This window comes from Heterocephalus glaber, unplaced genomic scaffold, assembly GCF_053883595.1.
Source record: "Heterocephalus glaber isolate CG9 unplaced genomic scaffold, H.glaber_assembly_v1.0 deba00001720, whole genome shotgun sequence".
NCBI lineage: Eukaryota > Metazoa > Chordata > Mammalia > Rodentia > Bathyergidae > Heterocephalus > Heterocephalus glaber.
In genome coordinates, this window is record NW_028258433.1 from 12,590,539 (window position 1) to 12,603,244 (window position 12,706).

The window sequence follows — 12,706 nt, forward strand, 5'->3', positions numbered from 1 at the left end:
TGTGTCAGTTTTGTTTTATTTTCTTCCTTTAAAAATCTGTAAATCATCATTACCATCCCATAAAATTTGATATTGATTTATTTTAAATTTATTAGCCAAATACAGTAAAACTCTATCCATCTGAAAGTCATAACTGGAAACCACAACACCCTGGAGTTGAGTCAATAAATGGTTGCTCGCTGTTTTGAGTCACCTAATTAAAAGTGTTCTTCAAGATTTCCCTCTTTTCTTGCCAGCCTTTGCTGTCCTACTGGTGTTGGCCTCCAGGGGAGGTCCAATAGGACAGTCTGGTTCTGTGGTTCCATTTGGCCTTGGGTGTTAGTGGGGGAAGAGACAATTCTTCCGGCAGGAGGAAGGATGTGGCCAGCCCAGGGATGAGCAGGAGCAGGGCCCAAGGGTGATGCCATATGGCTGCACCATTGTTTTCTAGGCTAATTCTGTCATTACATTATGAAATAAACTTTATTCACTTGAGACCATCTTTACCTTTATAGTTGATTTATTGTTTAGTTCAGTGTTAGACTTTAATTAAAAATCTTCTTTTTTTCCCTTCCTGGTTTTGAAGGCATTTCTCCATTGGCTTCTATATTCTTCAGTTATAGGAACATAATTTTTTTCAAATCCCTAGAAGCTTTTAGACTTTTTATCTTTAGGTCTTTGAAATTTCTAATTGATAGAATTTAATGTGGGTCTTTTTTCAAAACAGTTTTTAAAAGTTACTTTTAGCTAGGCATTTAGGAGTGCTTTCAGCCTGGCAAACTGAATTCTTCAGTTTGAGAAATTTTCTTGTATGATTTTTCAACTGTTTTTAATCAAATTTACATTAATTTGCTTGACAGGAATCTAGTCCTTTAGTTGAGGAATCCCTAAATGACAGTACATAGCAGAGGTCCTTGTTCTGGGTCATTTAGTTTCTGAACAGACTGAGTCTCTGACATTCTTTTTTTTGGTTGTGATGCTCAGCCTCATGCTAATATTCTGAAACCAGGGAAGAGAAGGAGAAGAGGGACTCCATCATCTAGATTGTAGACTTTCATTGAGTCTTGATGGATGGAGTCTTTGAGTCTCTATACTGTCTTGTTAATACTTTGGAGAAAACTCATTTGGCCTCCTGCATCTGTGTAGTCTTCTAGCAGCAGGTAGACAGTACACCTGGAAATTCTATGGCCATGTTCAAGGATGTCAACAAAGCCTATTTTCAGTACTGAAATCACTGCCATCATCTATGGTAACAGAGATCTCCAGTCTTGAACCTTTCTAGGCTCTGCCTGCAAACTGGTGCCTGTTTTACACTGGCTGCTTAGCTAACAACTTCTTCCCTTCAGTGGGTGAGGTACGACTCCTTCACTGGCTTTCTCTGCACCCCCCCAAATGATTGCAATACTCCATGTAGTCCGCCTTTGTCTTTGACCTTATGACATATAACTAAAAAAAAAAATAAATTCTTTGTTATCTTGTTAGTGGGGTTTCAGGAGGGAATTCACAATTAAAAGGCTATCTGGTGCATTTAGTTGGAACTCCAATCAGTAAATTTCAAAATGCTCTCACTTAGAGCCCTAGGACATCTACTTCAGATCTGCTGATTGATGAAATGGGAGAGTGTGGGGATTCAGGTCAATGAATCTCTAGCAATATTTCAACCAGCATAGTTCTGTTTCATCAGTTTTATATCCTGCAAGATATTTCTGAACAAGAAGTTTTACAGCTAAAAATTGTCTGAAAACTACTAGTATATTGGATATCCTTCAAAAATTTTTGATAATATTTGATGGGTAGATACTTTACATATTCACTCAATACACAGTTAGTGACTTTCCATTCTATGCCACGGATTAAGGACTGATATCCTCCTACTTGATATAAACAGATTTAATAATTATGCTGACTTGTATTAACAAATGTTTTATAGTAACTACACATCTTATTTATTAAAATACCACACAGGTTAAATACGTTCAAGTGATTCAGTGTTACTAGTATCCCACTAGAAGATATAAGAATATTTAATACTAACATCTCCAAATAATTATGTGGGACAAATAATAACATAACCTTTAGTTCAAATGATCTAATTTCTTGATCATTTGAAAACTGATGGTGCTTTAAGTTGTATATTACCTCAATTTTAAGTGAAGAAAAGCAATTTTTTAATGTATGGCTGGAAAATCATCTCATCTGATAAGGGTGTTGTTCTGTACCACTGGCTCTTCCTCTGTACTCCCCAGCTCAGTGTAAGACATCACCCAGTGACATATGACTTTAGGAATAAGTTTGCTGTGATGATGTACCACCAACTGCATGACTTGAACAATAAAAATTTATTGTCTCACAGTTGTAGGTCAAGGTTTCAGCAGAAACAACTCCTTTTGTGGAGTGTAAGAAATCATCTATCCCATGCTTTCCCATGGTTTCTGATGCTTTGCTAGAATCATTAGTGTTCCTTGCTGTGTAAAGTATCATTTCAACTTTTACCTTCATCCTTACATGGTGTTCTCTGAGTATGACTGTCCCCAAATTTTCTCTTTTTATAAGTGTATCAGTCATATTTGATTAAAAACCACCATAATGACCTCATTCTCATGTAATTTCCTCTCTAAAAACACCATCACCAAATAAGGTCACATTCTGAAACTCTGGGTGACGATTCCAACATATGAATTTAGGGGGACACAATTCAATCCATGACACTGAGGAGCCTGTATGCTGGATTCCTGGTATCTACTCTCTTCTCTTTGCACAGCCAACCCATTAACATGTTCTTCCATTCCCACCCGAAGTACACCTTTGATCTAGATATTTCTTTCTATCCTTACTTTGACCACATTTACTCTTTCTCCTGGCTAGAGAAGTAACTTCCTCACTGGTCTCTGCCTCCACTCTAGGTCTTTCCTAATCCATTTTCCATATGCAAGCCAGAGATCTTCCAAAAGTACATATTTGATTATATCTCTCCTCTTCTTACAACATTCAGTGACCTCCCATTGCCTGAGGATAAAGTCAAAACTCCTTCATGTGGCTTACACACCATTTGGCTTCCGTCCCCTTCCTCAACCTTGTCTATATTTTATTTCTCCATTGCTCTTATCTAAGGCTAAACAGGGACTTCTTTCAGTTCCTGGATTATACCATGCTATTGCCTCTAGGCTTTGAACATACTGTTCCCAGTCTGGAACACATCCTCAACTTCAACTCCCCAGGTGCTTACTCATTCTTTAGACCTCAGCTTTAATGATGACTAGCTGAAGGAAGGCCAGTCATCTATGGTGCACTCCATGGTGACCCTTACTCTCTAGAACCTATTCATGTTCCTGTATTTGGAGAAAAGAGTCTTTAAAGATGTAATTAAATTAAGGATCTTGAGATGAAGACATCATCATGGGTTATCCAACTGGACCTTAAATTGAATGACAAGTGTTCTTATAATGGGCACAAAGAGAAAGCAGGCAGAGAAGACCACATACATAGGTAGACAGAAGTAGAGAATGGAGTGATGTGGACACAAGCCAAGGAAACCAGCAATCATCAGAAGCTAGAAAAGGTAAGAGGCTCAAATTCCACTGCAGAATCTCCAGAAGAAGTGTAGTGTTACCAATTTCTTGACTTAAGGCCTCCATAAATGTAAAAGAATAAATTTCTGTGGTTTTAAACCCCCAAACCCATGGAACTTTATCACAGCTGTCCAAGAAAACATACACATTTCATTCTTACACCAGAAGTAGTCTCTGGTTGTATGTGTTAACAAACATACAATCTTTTGTGTCTTCCTTCATAAGATTCATCACTTGCTGTATTTAGCTATCAGACTATGTCTCATTTGACAGTCTGTGAGCACTAGGAAGGTGGAACAGGCCTTGTGCCTGGCTACATCCCCAATGACTGGTCCAGGGCTTGAAGTATAACATAGGCATTAGTATTTGATATTAAAAATATCAATAGCAATATTTTTCTTACATAATCAACCAATGCTTCATTCTAGTCTCTATGCAAATGACAGATTTTAATAAAATGAAAGGTCATAAGCCTATGAACAGGCTACAGTTCTGACCTTCCCAGTATCTAAAGAAACCAGAAATCTCTGTAGCAAATAGAATGAACACATATGGAAAGACACTCTAAAAGGCCCCCAAATCAACACCATCATCCAAAGTGAAAATAAATGCGATCTTAAATTATGTTTACAAGTATTTTAAATGATTCTCTTATTAAAACATTTACTGACATTTAAAAAAATGTAACACCTCATTATTTATTTGAAGTTGTTATAATGGAGTGACATGGTTCAGAATCAAAAAATTCTACAGTATAATGAAAAAAATGAGAACTATAGATTTCTTCTTATAAACAAAAAATCATAAATATATAAGTAGATATGTATTGTTAAAGGCTACAGAAAAACTAACAATGATTGAGAGAAATATTAATAAGTAAATTTACACATTACGTGTCTGTTTCATCCTGTTCTTATTGTCATGACTTTTGGTACTTTCTTGTTTGCTGAACATCTTTACCTTCCAGAAACTGCTCTTTCCTAAAGTGTTGTGGAGCAGTATATCCTGTAATGCCCCTCTTTAATCATGAGAGAGTCTGGCCAGAGTACCCTTTACTCCCAGATATAGTGATGTCTTCAATGGGGAACATGGATCTCCAGCAAGGTCAATCAGATATTGGCTCTTTATTCTTCTGCGATTCTTGCTTTAAAGATGGTGCTAGCTAAGCTTCTTTGTCCACATGGCCAGAATGCAATAAGTGCCTGCTTGAGGAGAAACAGGAGTAGATACTTGAAATCAGTCTTCAAGGCAAAATAGTTAAACACTGAATTATAAAAAAGGATTTAAAACATCTCAATGATGAAACATTTGTGCCTTTCTTATTTAAAAAGAAATAATTGAAATTTCACTGCTCCTAGGGCGGAGGAGGTGAGCCAATCCCAGTGTCCAGGAGGAGGCTCCCTGGCCACCATTTCACAGCTCTCAGGTGAGAGGAAGTGAGCCATGTGGGTACCAGCAGCACCACCCACCATGGAAATGAGAAGACATGTAAACAAGCCTCAAAAACAGACTTCCATATCACCTACAGCAACCCCAAAGGGAAACAAGATGGAACAATCTGATACTCAACACCTGGACTCCCTGAAATGTCAACAAAAGAGGATCTGGGAAAAATGAAATCAGAAATAATTACTCAGATAACAGCAAAGATTGTGCTCATAGTGCAAGACATGATTAATAAATCTAGAGAGGACACAGATAAAAAAAGTAGAGGATCTGAGGATCATGATGGAATCCCAACATAGGAAACACATGGAATCCATAAAACAGATACAAACAGATTTCCAGGAGATTAAAAACTCCATTGAAAGTTGACGCAGCAGAATGAACCAATGTGAGGACAGAATTTCAGATATAGAAGATAAGATTGCAATTAGTGACCAGGAAAAGAAAAATTGCTTTAAAATTGTAAGGGAACATGAGAAATCAAACTAGCAGCTGCTAGATGATCCAAACAAGAATAACATTAAGACTGATTGGCGCCAAAGAAGAAACAGGAAAGAGTGTAGATGACATAAAAAAATTGTTCACAGAAGTGATGGCAGAAAACTTCCCAAGCAGGGGTAAAGAACTTTACATACAGATAAGTGAGGCATATAGGACTCCAACTAGCCTTGATCAAAAACAATCTACACATAGGCATATAATTGTTAAGATTCCAGAAACTCAACAGAAGAACAAAATTCTACAAGCAGTAAGAGAAAAGAAACAAATCATATACAAAGGAAAGCCCATAAGAATCACAGCAGACTTCTCAGTGCAAACCCTCAAGGCAAGAAGAGTTTGGAGTGATGTATTTCAAGCCCTAAAGGAAAACAGCCTCCAACCCAGATTGATGTATCCTGCAAAACTATCTTTCAAAATGGATGGATAAATAAGGTACTTTCATGACAAAGAGCACCTTAGGAACTTCATGAATACCAAACCAGCACTCCAAAAAATTGTAGACAATATCCTAGGAAAGGACAATGGGGATCACAACCCCAGGAAACCCAGCAGAATGAATCCATTGGCTGTGACAAATTAAATACAAAGGGGGAGAACCCAACAAAAAGAAAGTCATGACAAGGCCTTTAAAACTTTTAACTTTATCTCCCTAATGAGTGTATAATTCAATCTTGTTACTGTACTGATTAGTAGTTTTGTGATTCTAGAGTTGCACACCATTCCTTGTGCTATACTGGCTATTTATCATCTTCTTGTGTCTACTTTTTAATTGGGCTGTCTAGAGTTCTTTATATATTCTGGACATAGGTTATATGCTTTGTAAATATGGCCTGTTTAAGGACTACTTTTTATTTTAATGATGTCATTTAAAGTTCTAAATTTTGATGGAATCTCATTTATCAATATTTTTCTTTTATACATCATGTTTTTTTGTATCCTAGGAAGTTCTTGCCTTCCCTAAATATATAAACATTTTCCCTTATAATTTCTTCTTAAAGTTTTATAGTTTTAGTCTTTCATATTTAGGTTCCTAGATCCTTTCAAGTTATTTTTATGTATGGAAATAAAGGGTTGAGGTTAATTTTTTATATACAGATACCAGGAGTTCTAGTGCCATTTGCTGAAAACACTGTCTTTTCCTTTGCTCTTGAATTGAGCAAAATAAAATGTTAATGTTAAATAATCTTTCAAAACCCAGTGGACCATATATGTGTGGTTCTATTTCTGGATTCTCTGTTTTGTTGCAATGATCTATATGCCTTTCCTTACAGCAACACTGCCTTGATTACTGTAGCTTTAGAGGAAGTCTTAAAATTAGGTACTAAACATCTTCCAACACTGTTTCTTTTTCTTTTTCCTTTTCCTTTTCTAGGTCCTTTGTACTCTTACATAACTTTTAAATTTCAATATCCAATTCTTCATTTATAGCAAGTATACACAGACCTGAATTTTTATATACACCTTGTGTTTTCTAATCCTGTTAAATTCAAATACAAGTTCTAGGGGGCTCCTAGAGATTTCTTAGTATTTTCTCTGTAGATGTTCATTTCATCTACATATAAAGATATTGCTTCTACCTTGCCAATCCTATCCTAATTGTGTCATTTTATTGCCAGACTATTTTGGTTTAGGCCTATGTTTCAAAGTTTAATGGACAGATGAAGAGTAGGGATATCTGCCCTTGTTCCCCACCTTAGGGAGAAGGCATTGTATCTTCTCCATTCATATAAGGCACTTTTGCTGCAAGAATGGAGTACATGTCTTTGACCTGTTGAGAAGATTCTGTTCCACTTCTAGTCTCCTGGTAGCTTTTGCCCTGAACAGCTGTAGAATTTAGTCCAATACTTTTTCTGCAACTAGTGACAGGATCATATGGCTTTTTCCTTTCCTCTGTTAAAATGATGACTTTTGGGGGTGGATCTTCCAATGCTGAAACAACATTGCCATCCCTATAACAAAACCACTTTCTACATCCTGCCAGATCTGACTTCTTATAGTTTGTTTTGTTAAACAAATTTCTATCTATGTTCATACTTTTCTCTTCTATTATCTTTATCCACTTTTCAGATTAGCACAACGTTGATTTCCTAAAATGAGGTCAGTAGTGTTCCTTCTTTTTTCTGCTTTAATTGTTTGATATAATTTATCAGTTAAAATGCATATGAGCCTTTTGTTGTCATATAGGTAGGTTTTCAAGCTAGAAATATACTTTCTTTAATAGGTACTATTCAAATTTTATATTTCCTCCAGAGTTAGTTTCATTAATTTATCTTCCAAGGTACTTCTTAGAAGTTGTTGAATTTATTTCAAAAAAGATTTTTGTAGTGAAAAACTAACAGATAGATGAGAAATAGAAAAAATATTCATAGATACTTAGATAAAAATAACAAAAGAAATGGCCACTGATTTATTTAGTATGAAGAAAAAATGGCTGTCATGGGTGGAGACAGGAGAGAGTCCCCACAGTCCTGGGCCAGACTCTCCTGATGATGCAGAAGGTTGTGGAAGAATCAGATGGAGACCAAAAGCATAGAAACAAAGTTGTACTTTTATTCAGAAAGCATGCAAGAGTACAGCTGCCTTCTCGCAGACAGACAGGCAGGGGTGCCTGAAATGGAGCCACCATTGCCGGGGGGCTCAAGATGCTGGTTTTCTAGTAGTTGGGGCCTATCTTGCCTCTGGGCTGAGGGTGCCCTTACTTGATTGGTTAATGATAAACTTAGCTCATTACTAGGGACAACAGGGAAGGGTCTTTTCAGGGGCCATTTACATCTTAGGGCCAAGGTTCTTTTTCCTTTTGATCTTAGCAAATCAAGCTTTGCAGGATACAGTGTGAAGAGGAGGTGCAACCTCAGTGGACTGTCAGCTTTTTATGGGTGGTTAAGCCTGTTCTGCCAGCTATCTGAACTCCTTTGGAGAGGGGCTCATCTCTCCCTGCCTAGGGGGTCTCTATCCCTACAGGGCTATAGGCTTTTCTATTACATGGAGACTCAGGTTATGGAACCCTCAATACATGAGCTCACTTCCTTCGCAACATCTCCAAACAGAACTTGGAACCCTTGTTAATGGGTGTCACAATCTAGTAACAGCCTGTCTCCCAAGCTCACTTGGCTGGAGATGGTCAACAGCGAACATGCTGAGCTGCTTCTCCACTTTGAGAGGCTGCAGCCTCAGGACCCCAGGTAGAGAAAGTATCTGTGAAAGATTAAGAAGACAGCTGACTCCATCCAGATGCTGCAGGTCACACTGCAGCAGCCGCATGACTGTCACAGGCACCCCAGGGATGGTCTCCCTGGAAGTGACCACCAGTGACCTACCAAAATCAAGGTACCCCAGTGAAGTATCCCTAAGCCCAAATACTAGTGGCACAGAAACTGGGAAGAGCATGGGGCAAGTATCACCAGGCCCAGAAACACCCAATAGCTCTGGGCAGGCCTCCCCAGAGCTAGGTACAGAAAATCTAGAAAGTCAAAGTCCAAGGAGGGAGACCAAACTCCCAGCCCCCAGCCCCTAAGAGACACTAAGAAGCCTGGTGTACATCTATCCAGGCCTGACCGCCACTATTGGAAACAACTTCACAAAGAGCCTTGCAGCATTCTGGCCAGTGTGGTCCCTGCAAACAGTCAGGCCACTCTCATTGTCTGAGCCCTGCCTGCCGGTTTCCCTGGGCAGCCAATCCATCTATGGTGCCTTCTTCCTGGGCACCTCCACCACCCACACCTTTACCCAATAGGCCCTGAGTTTGGGAAGAGACATCATGACAAGATCTCTTGAGAATTCCATCCCATTTGAGGGCCTGTGTGATAAAGATTGAGATGTTTTGTGTTTGGACAATAAACAGCTTTTCACCACACACTGGGTAGAGGAGGAAGGAGACCCATATACTGTATCACCTCAGTTGGAGTTAGAAGAGGCCACTAGGCTTTCTGAGCTAAAGAAAGATTCTGGGCTCTTAATTCATTCATGACCTTGTACACCAGAACATCCTAAAGTGCCTTGTCCAGGAGAAGAGAAATCCATCCACCACAGAGATGCAGGCTGCTGGAGAAAGCTGTATTATGTGAATGGCCACACTTTTCAGGCCAAATGCTTCAGCAGGTGAGCTCACTGTGCTGTCTGCCCAGACTGTGTAGGGGGACTTGGCCACCAGGAGTATAAGTGCACCAACTGTAAACTCTTGGTTCACAAGAAGTGCCACAAACTTGTCAAAATTGAATGTGGGCAGTGTTGTTTACCATCAGAGTCCATGGTGCCAGTTGATCCATCATCCATGGCTTCAGACCCTGCATACACAGCAATCCCACATAACCTTTCAACTCATGGAGCTTTAGAACAAGTTGATGAAGAGAATGAGGCAGGGAACACCAGGGAAAGTGGCAAAGCTTCATCTGGTTTAGGTCTTGAGGACTTTGATTTGCTCCGAGTAATTGGCAGAGGAAGTTATGGGAAAATACTGTTAGTCCAACAGAAAGAATCAAATTGTATGTATGCAATGAAAGCAGTGAAAAAAGAGCATGTCAACATTGATCAGATACAGAAAGAGAAGCGCATTCTAGAGCAGGCATTCAATTGTCCTTTTCTAGTTGAACTGCATGCTTGCTTCCAGACAGAAAGCAGACTGTTCCTTGTTCTAGACTATGTCAATGGGGGAGATCTACTGTTTCATGTGCAGCAACAAAGATGGCTTCCTGAAGAATATGCGAGGTTTTACCCCGCAGAAATCAGTTTAGCAGTCAACTGCCTTCATCAGCAAGCAACACTTTACAGATTTTTAAAATTGGAAAATATATTACTGGACTCAGAAGGGCACATTAAACTCATTGATTTTTGCTTGTGTAAGGAAGGCTTCCAGCCAGGAGACACAACCCACACTTTCTGTGGCACTCCTAATTTCGTGGCTCGAGAACTTATAAGAAGGGAAGATTACAGTTTCAGTGTGGACTGGTGGAATCTTGGAGTTGTGATATATATCATGATGATTGGAGAGTCTTCATTCGATCTTGATGAGAGCTCTGATAACCCTTATGAAAACTCAATCGAGCATGTCTTGCAAGTAATTTTGGAAAGAGACATTGTCATACCTCGTTTTCTGTCTGTACAAGCTGCAAGTGTCCTAGAGGGTTTTCTGAACAAAGACCCAAAAGAATGACTGGGTTGTCATCCTCACAGGGGCTTTGCTGATATTCAGGAGCATCCATTCTTTCAAAATGTGGACTGGGACATGATGGAGCAAAAGCAAGTGGTGCCTCTGTTTAAACCAAATACCTCTGAGTGATTTGGTTTGGACAACTTTGATCCTGAATTTACTAATGAACCTGTCCAGCTCACCCCAGATGATAACGACATCATGAGGGAGCTTGATGGATATGAATTTGTAGGTTTTGAGTATATCAATCATCTTATGATGTATGAAGAAGGGGTCTGATCCCCATTTTTCAACTATGTATTTTGCTTATGTTCCCATTTAATGCTTGTTAAAACTTGTTACCAGCCTAGATAGAATTAACCATTTCAGAGATGTCTGGAAGCTAATTTTAATTTATTGTTTTGAAGCTATATTTAGATGTAATACTTGATTCTTATAGTGTATAGTAGAGAATGTGGAATTTTTTGTTCATAGATTAGATTTTTATGAACTGATTTAAATAACAATGAGGCAATCACTTGTTAACCATACTTGTATATACATTCCATTTGTTGAGTGGGGCATAATGCCTAATATTTTTTCTTTGTACTTGTGATACAAGAAAACAATTTGTCTTCTCAGTAAAATAGCTTACCTATGCTAGTTTCTTTCCAACTACACTTTTGAAACTGAGCACCTTTTGGGGTCAGTTTATATACTCTTCAGGAAAATCCAAAAAATACCAACAGTTGTGAATAAAAGCACATATACTTGTATCTTTTTTATATGAAGAAACTACAGTATATGACTACAAGCTTTGGAAAGATGGTGGTTCTCATGAAATGGGGCAGCTGAAAGGGATTGAAGGATAATTTATTAAATGTTTATAGGTTTTGAATTGTTCTAAATTTAGAACTAGAGCGTTAACTAAAATTAAATTAAACTAAGATTGTATCATTATAACTTACTTATATTTAGATGATGACGGTTACCTTTCACATCCTTGGCATAAAAATGATACTAAAACAGAAGAATGATATATAGCATCCTAATTTTAGTTAATGATCTGGTTTTGAATTTGTAATGATTTAGAATTTGTAAACATTTGGAAAATTATCTTTAACCATTTTTAGATGCCCCATTTCATGAGAAATATTTCTTTTCCAAGGCTTGTACTCACGTATTGTCTTTTCTTCATATAATTTAGTTTGAAACTAATGAAAACATCAAAGGAAAATGTTTATAGACATTTTCCTGTTCATTTCGGAGGCATGTAGGTTTCTCTTAATGCCTGGAACTTGTTTTAAAACAAAAAGTAGCATTCACAACATAAACTTATAGAGAATTCTAACATGTCAGAAATATGTTTAGTATCTCGCTTTTAAGTGTTGCTCTTTTCCATAGGGCATTTCAGAGTGTAGAATAATCACCCAGGGTGTTTGTTTACCATGTTTATTACTGAGCCCACATTAGAACTCTTTTGGACTTTTGAACCTCATTTTGAGAAACACTTTCTTCAAGATATTCTTTTGTCCTTCAGTTAAATAGTAGAAAGTGTGTTCATGGTATAATATTTTAAGATGTTACAAGCAGAAATTTTCAACTTTATGAACATTTTTGAGCAAATTTTACATAAATGACTTCATCAGACACCTTCCTTGTTCCCCTCAACCAAATCTTACCAGTTTTCTGCCAATGATATCCAAATGATGAGCATTTTTCTTTGTTGAGGTTTTCACCATTATTCAGGGTGGTCTTTAACTTTTCAATTTTTTAACTAATAAGATTAACTGTATATTTTATAGAGAACTGCATTACAAATATGTTTTCAACTATTTTTGTAGTATTTAAGTGTTATGTCAGTTCTTTTCATGTCATACAGAAATTGTCTCAAAACACTCTTTAGGGGAATAAGTCACTTTATTGTCAGAATGGTTGACATTCTGGTGTTCTAAAACAATTTATTTTGCATAATCCTGTAGTCAGATCATTTTATGCATATGCAGCTTGGGTTAAATTTCAAGTACTGTGTTCAGCACTGGTATATTTACTGTATACATTTGTTTTGTTTTGATTTCTGTCATGT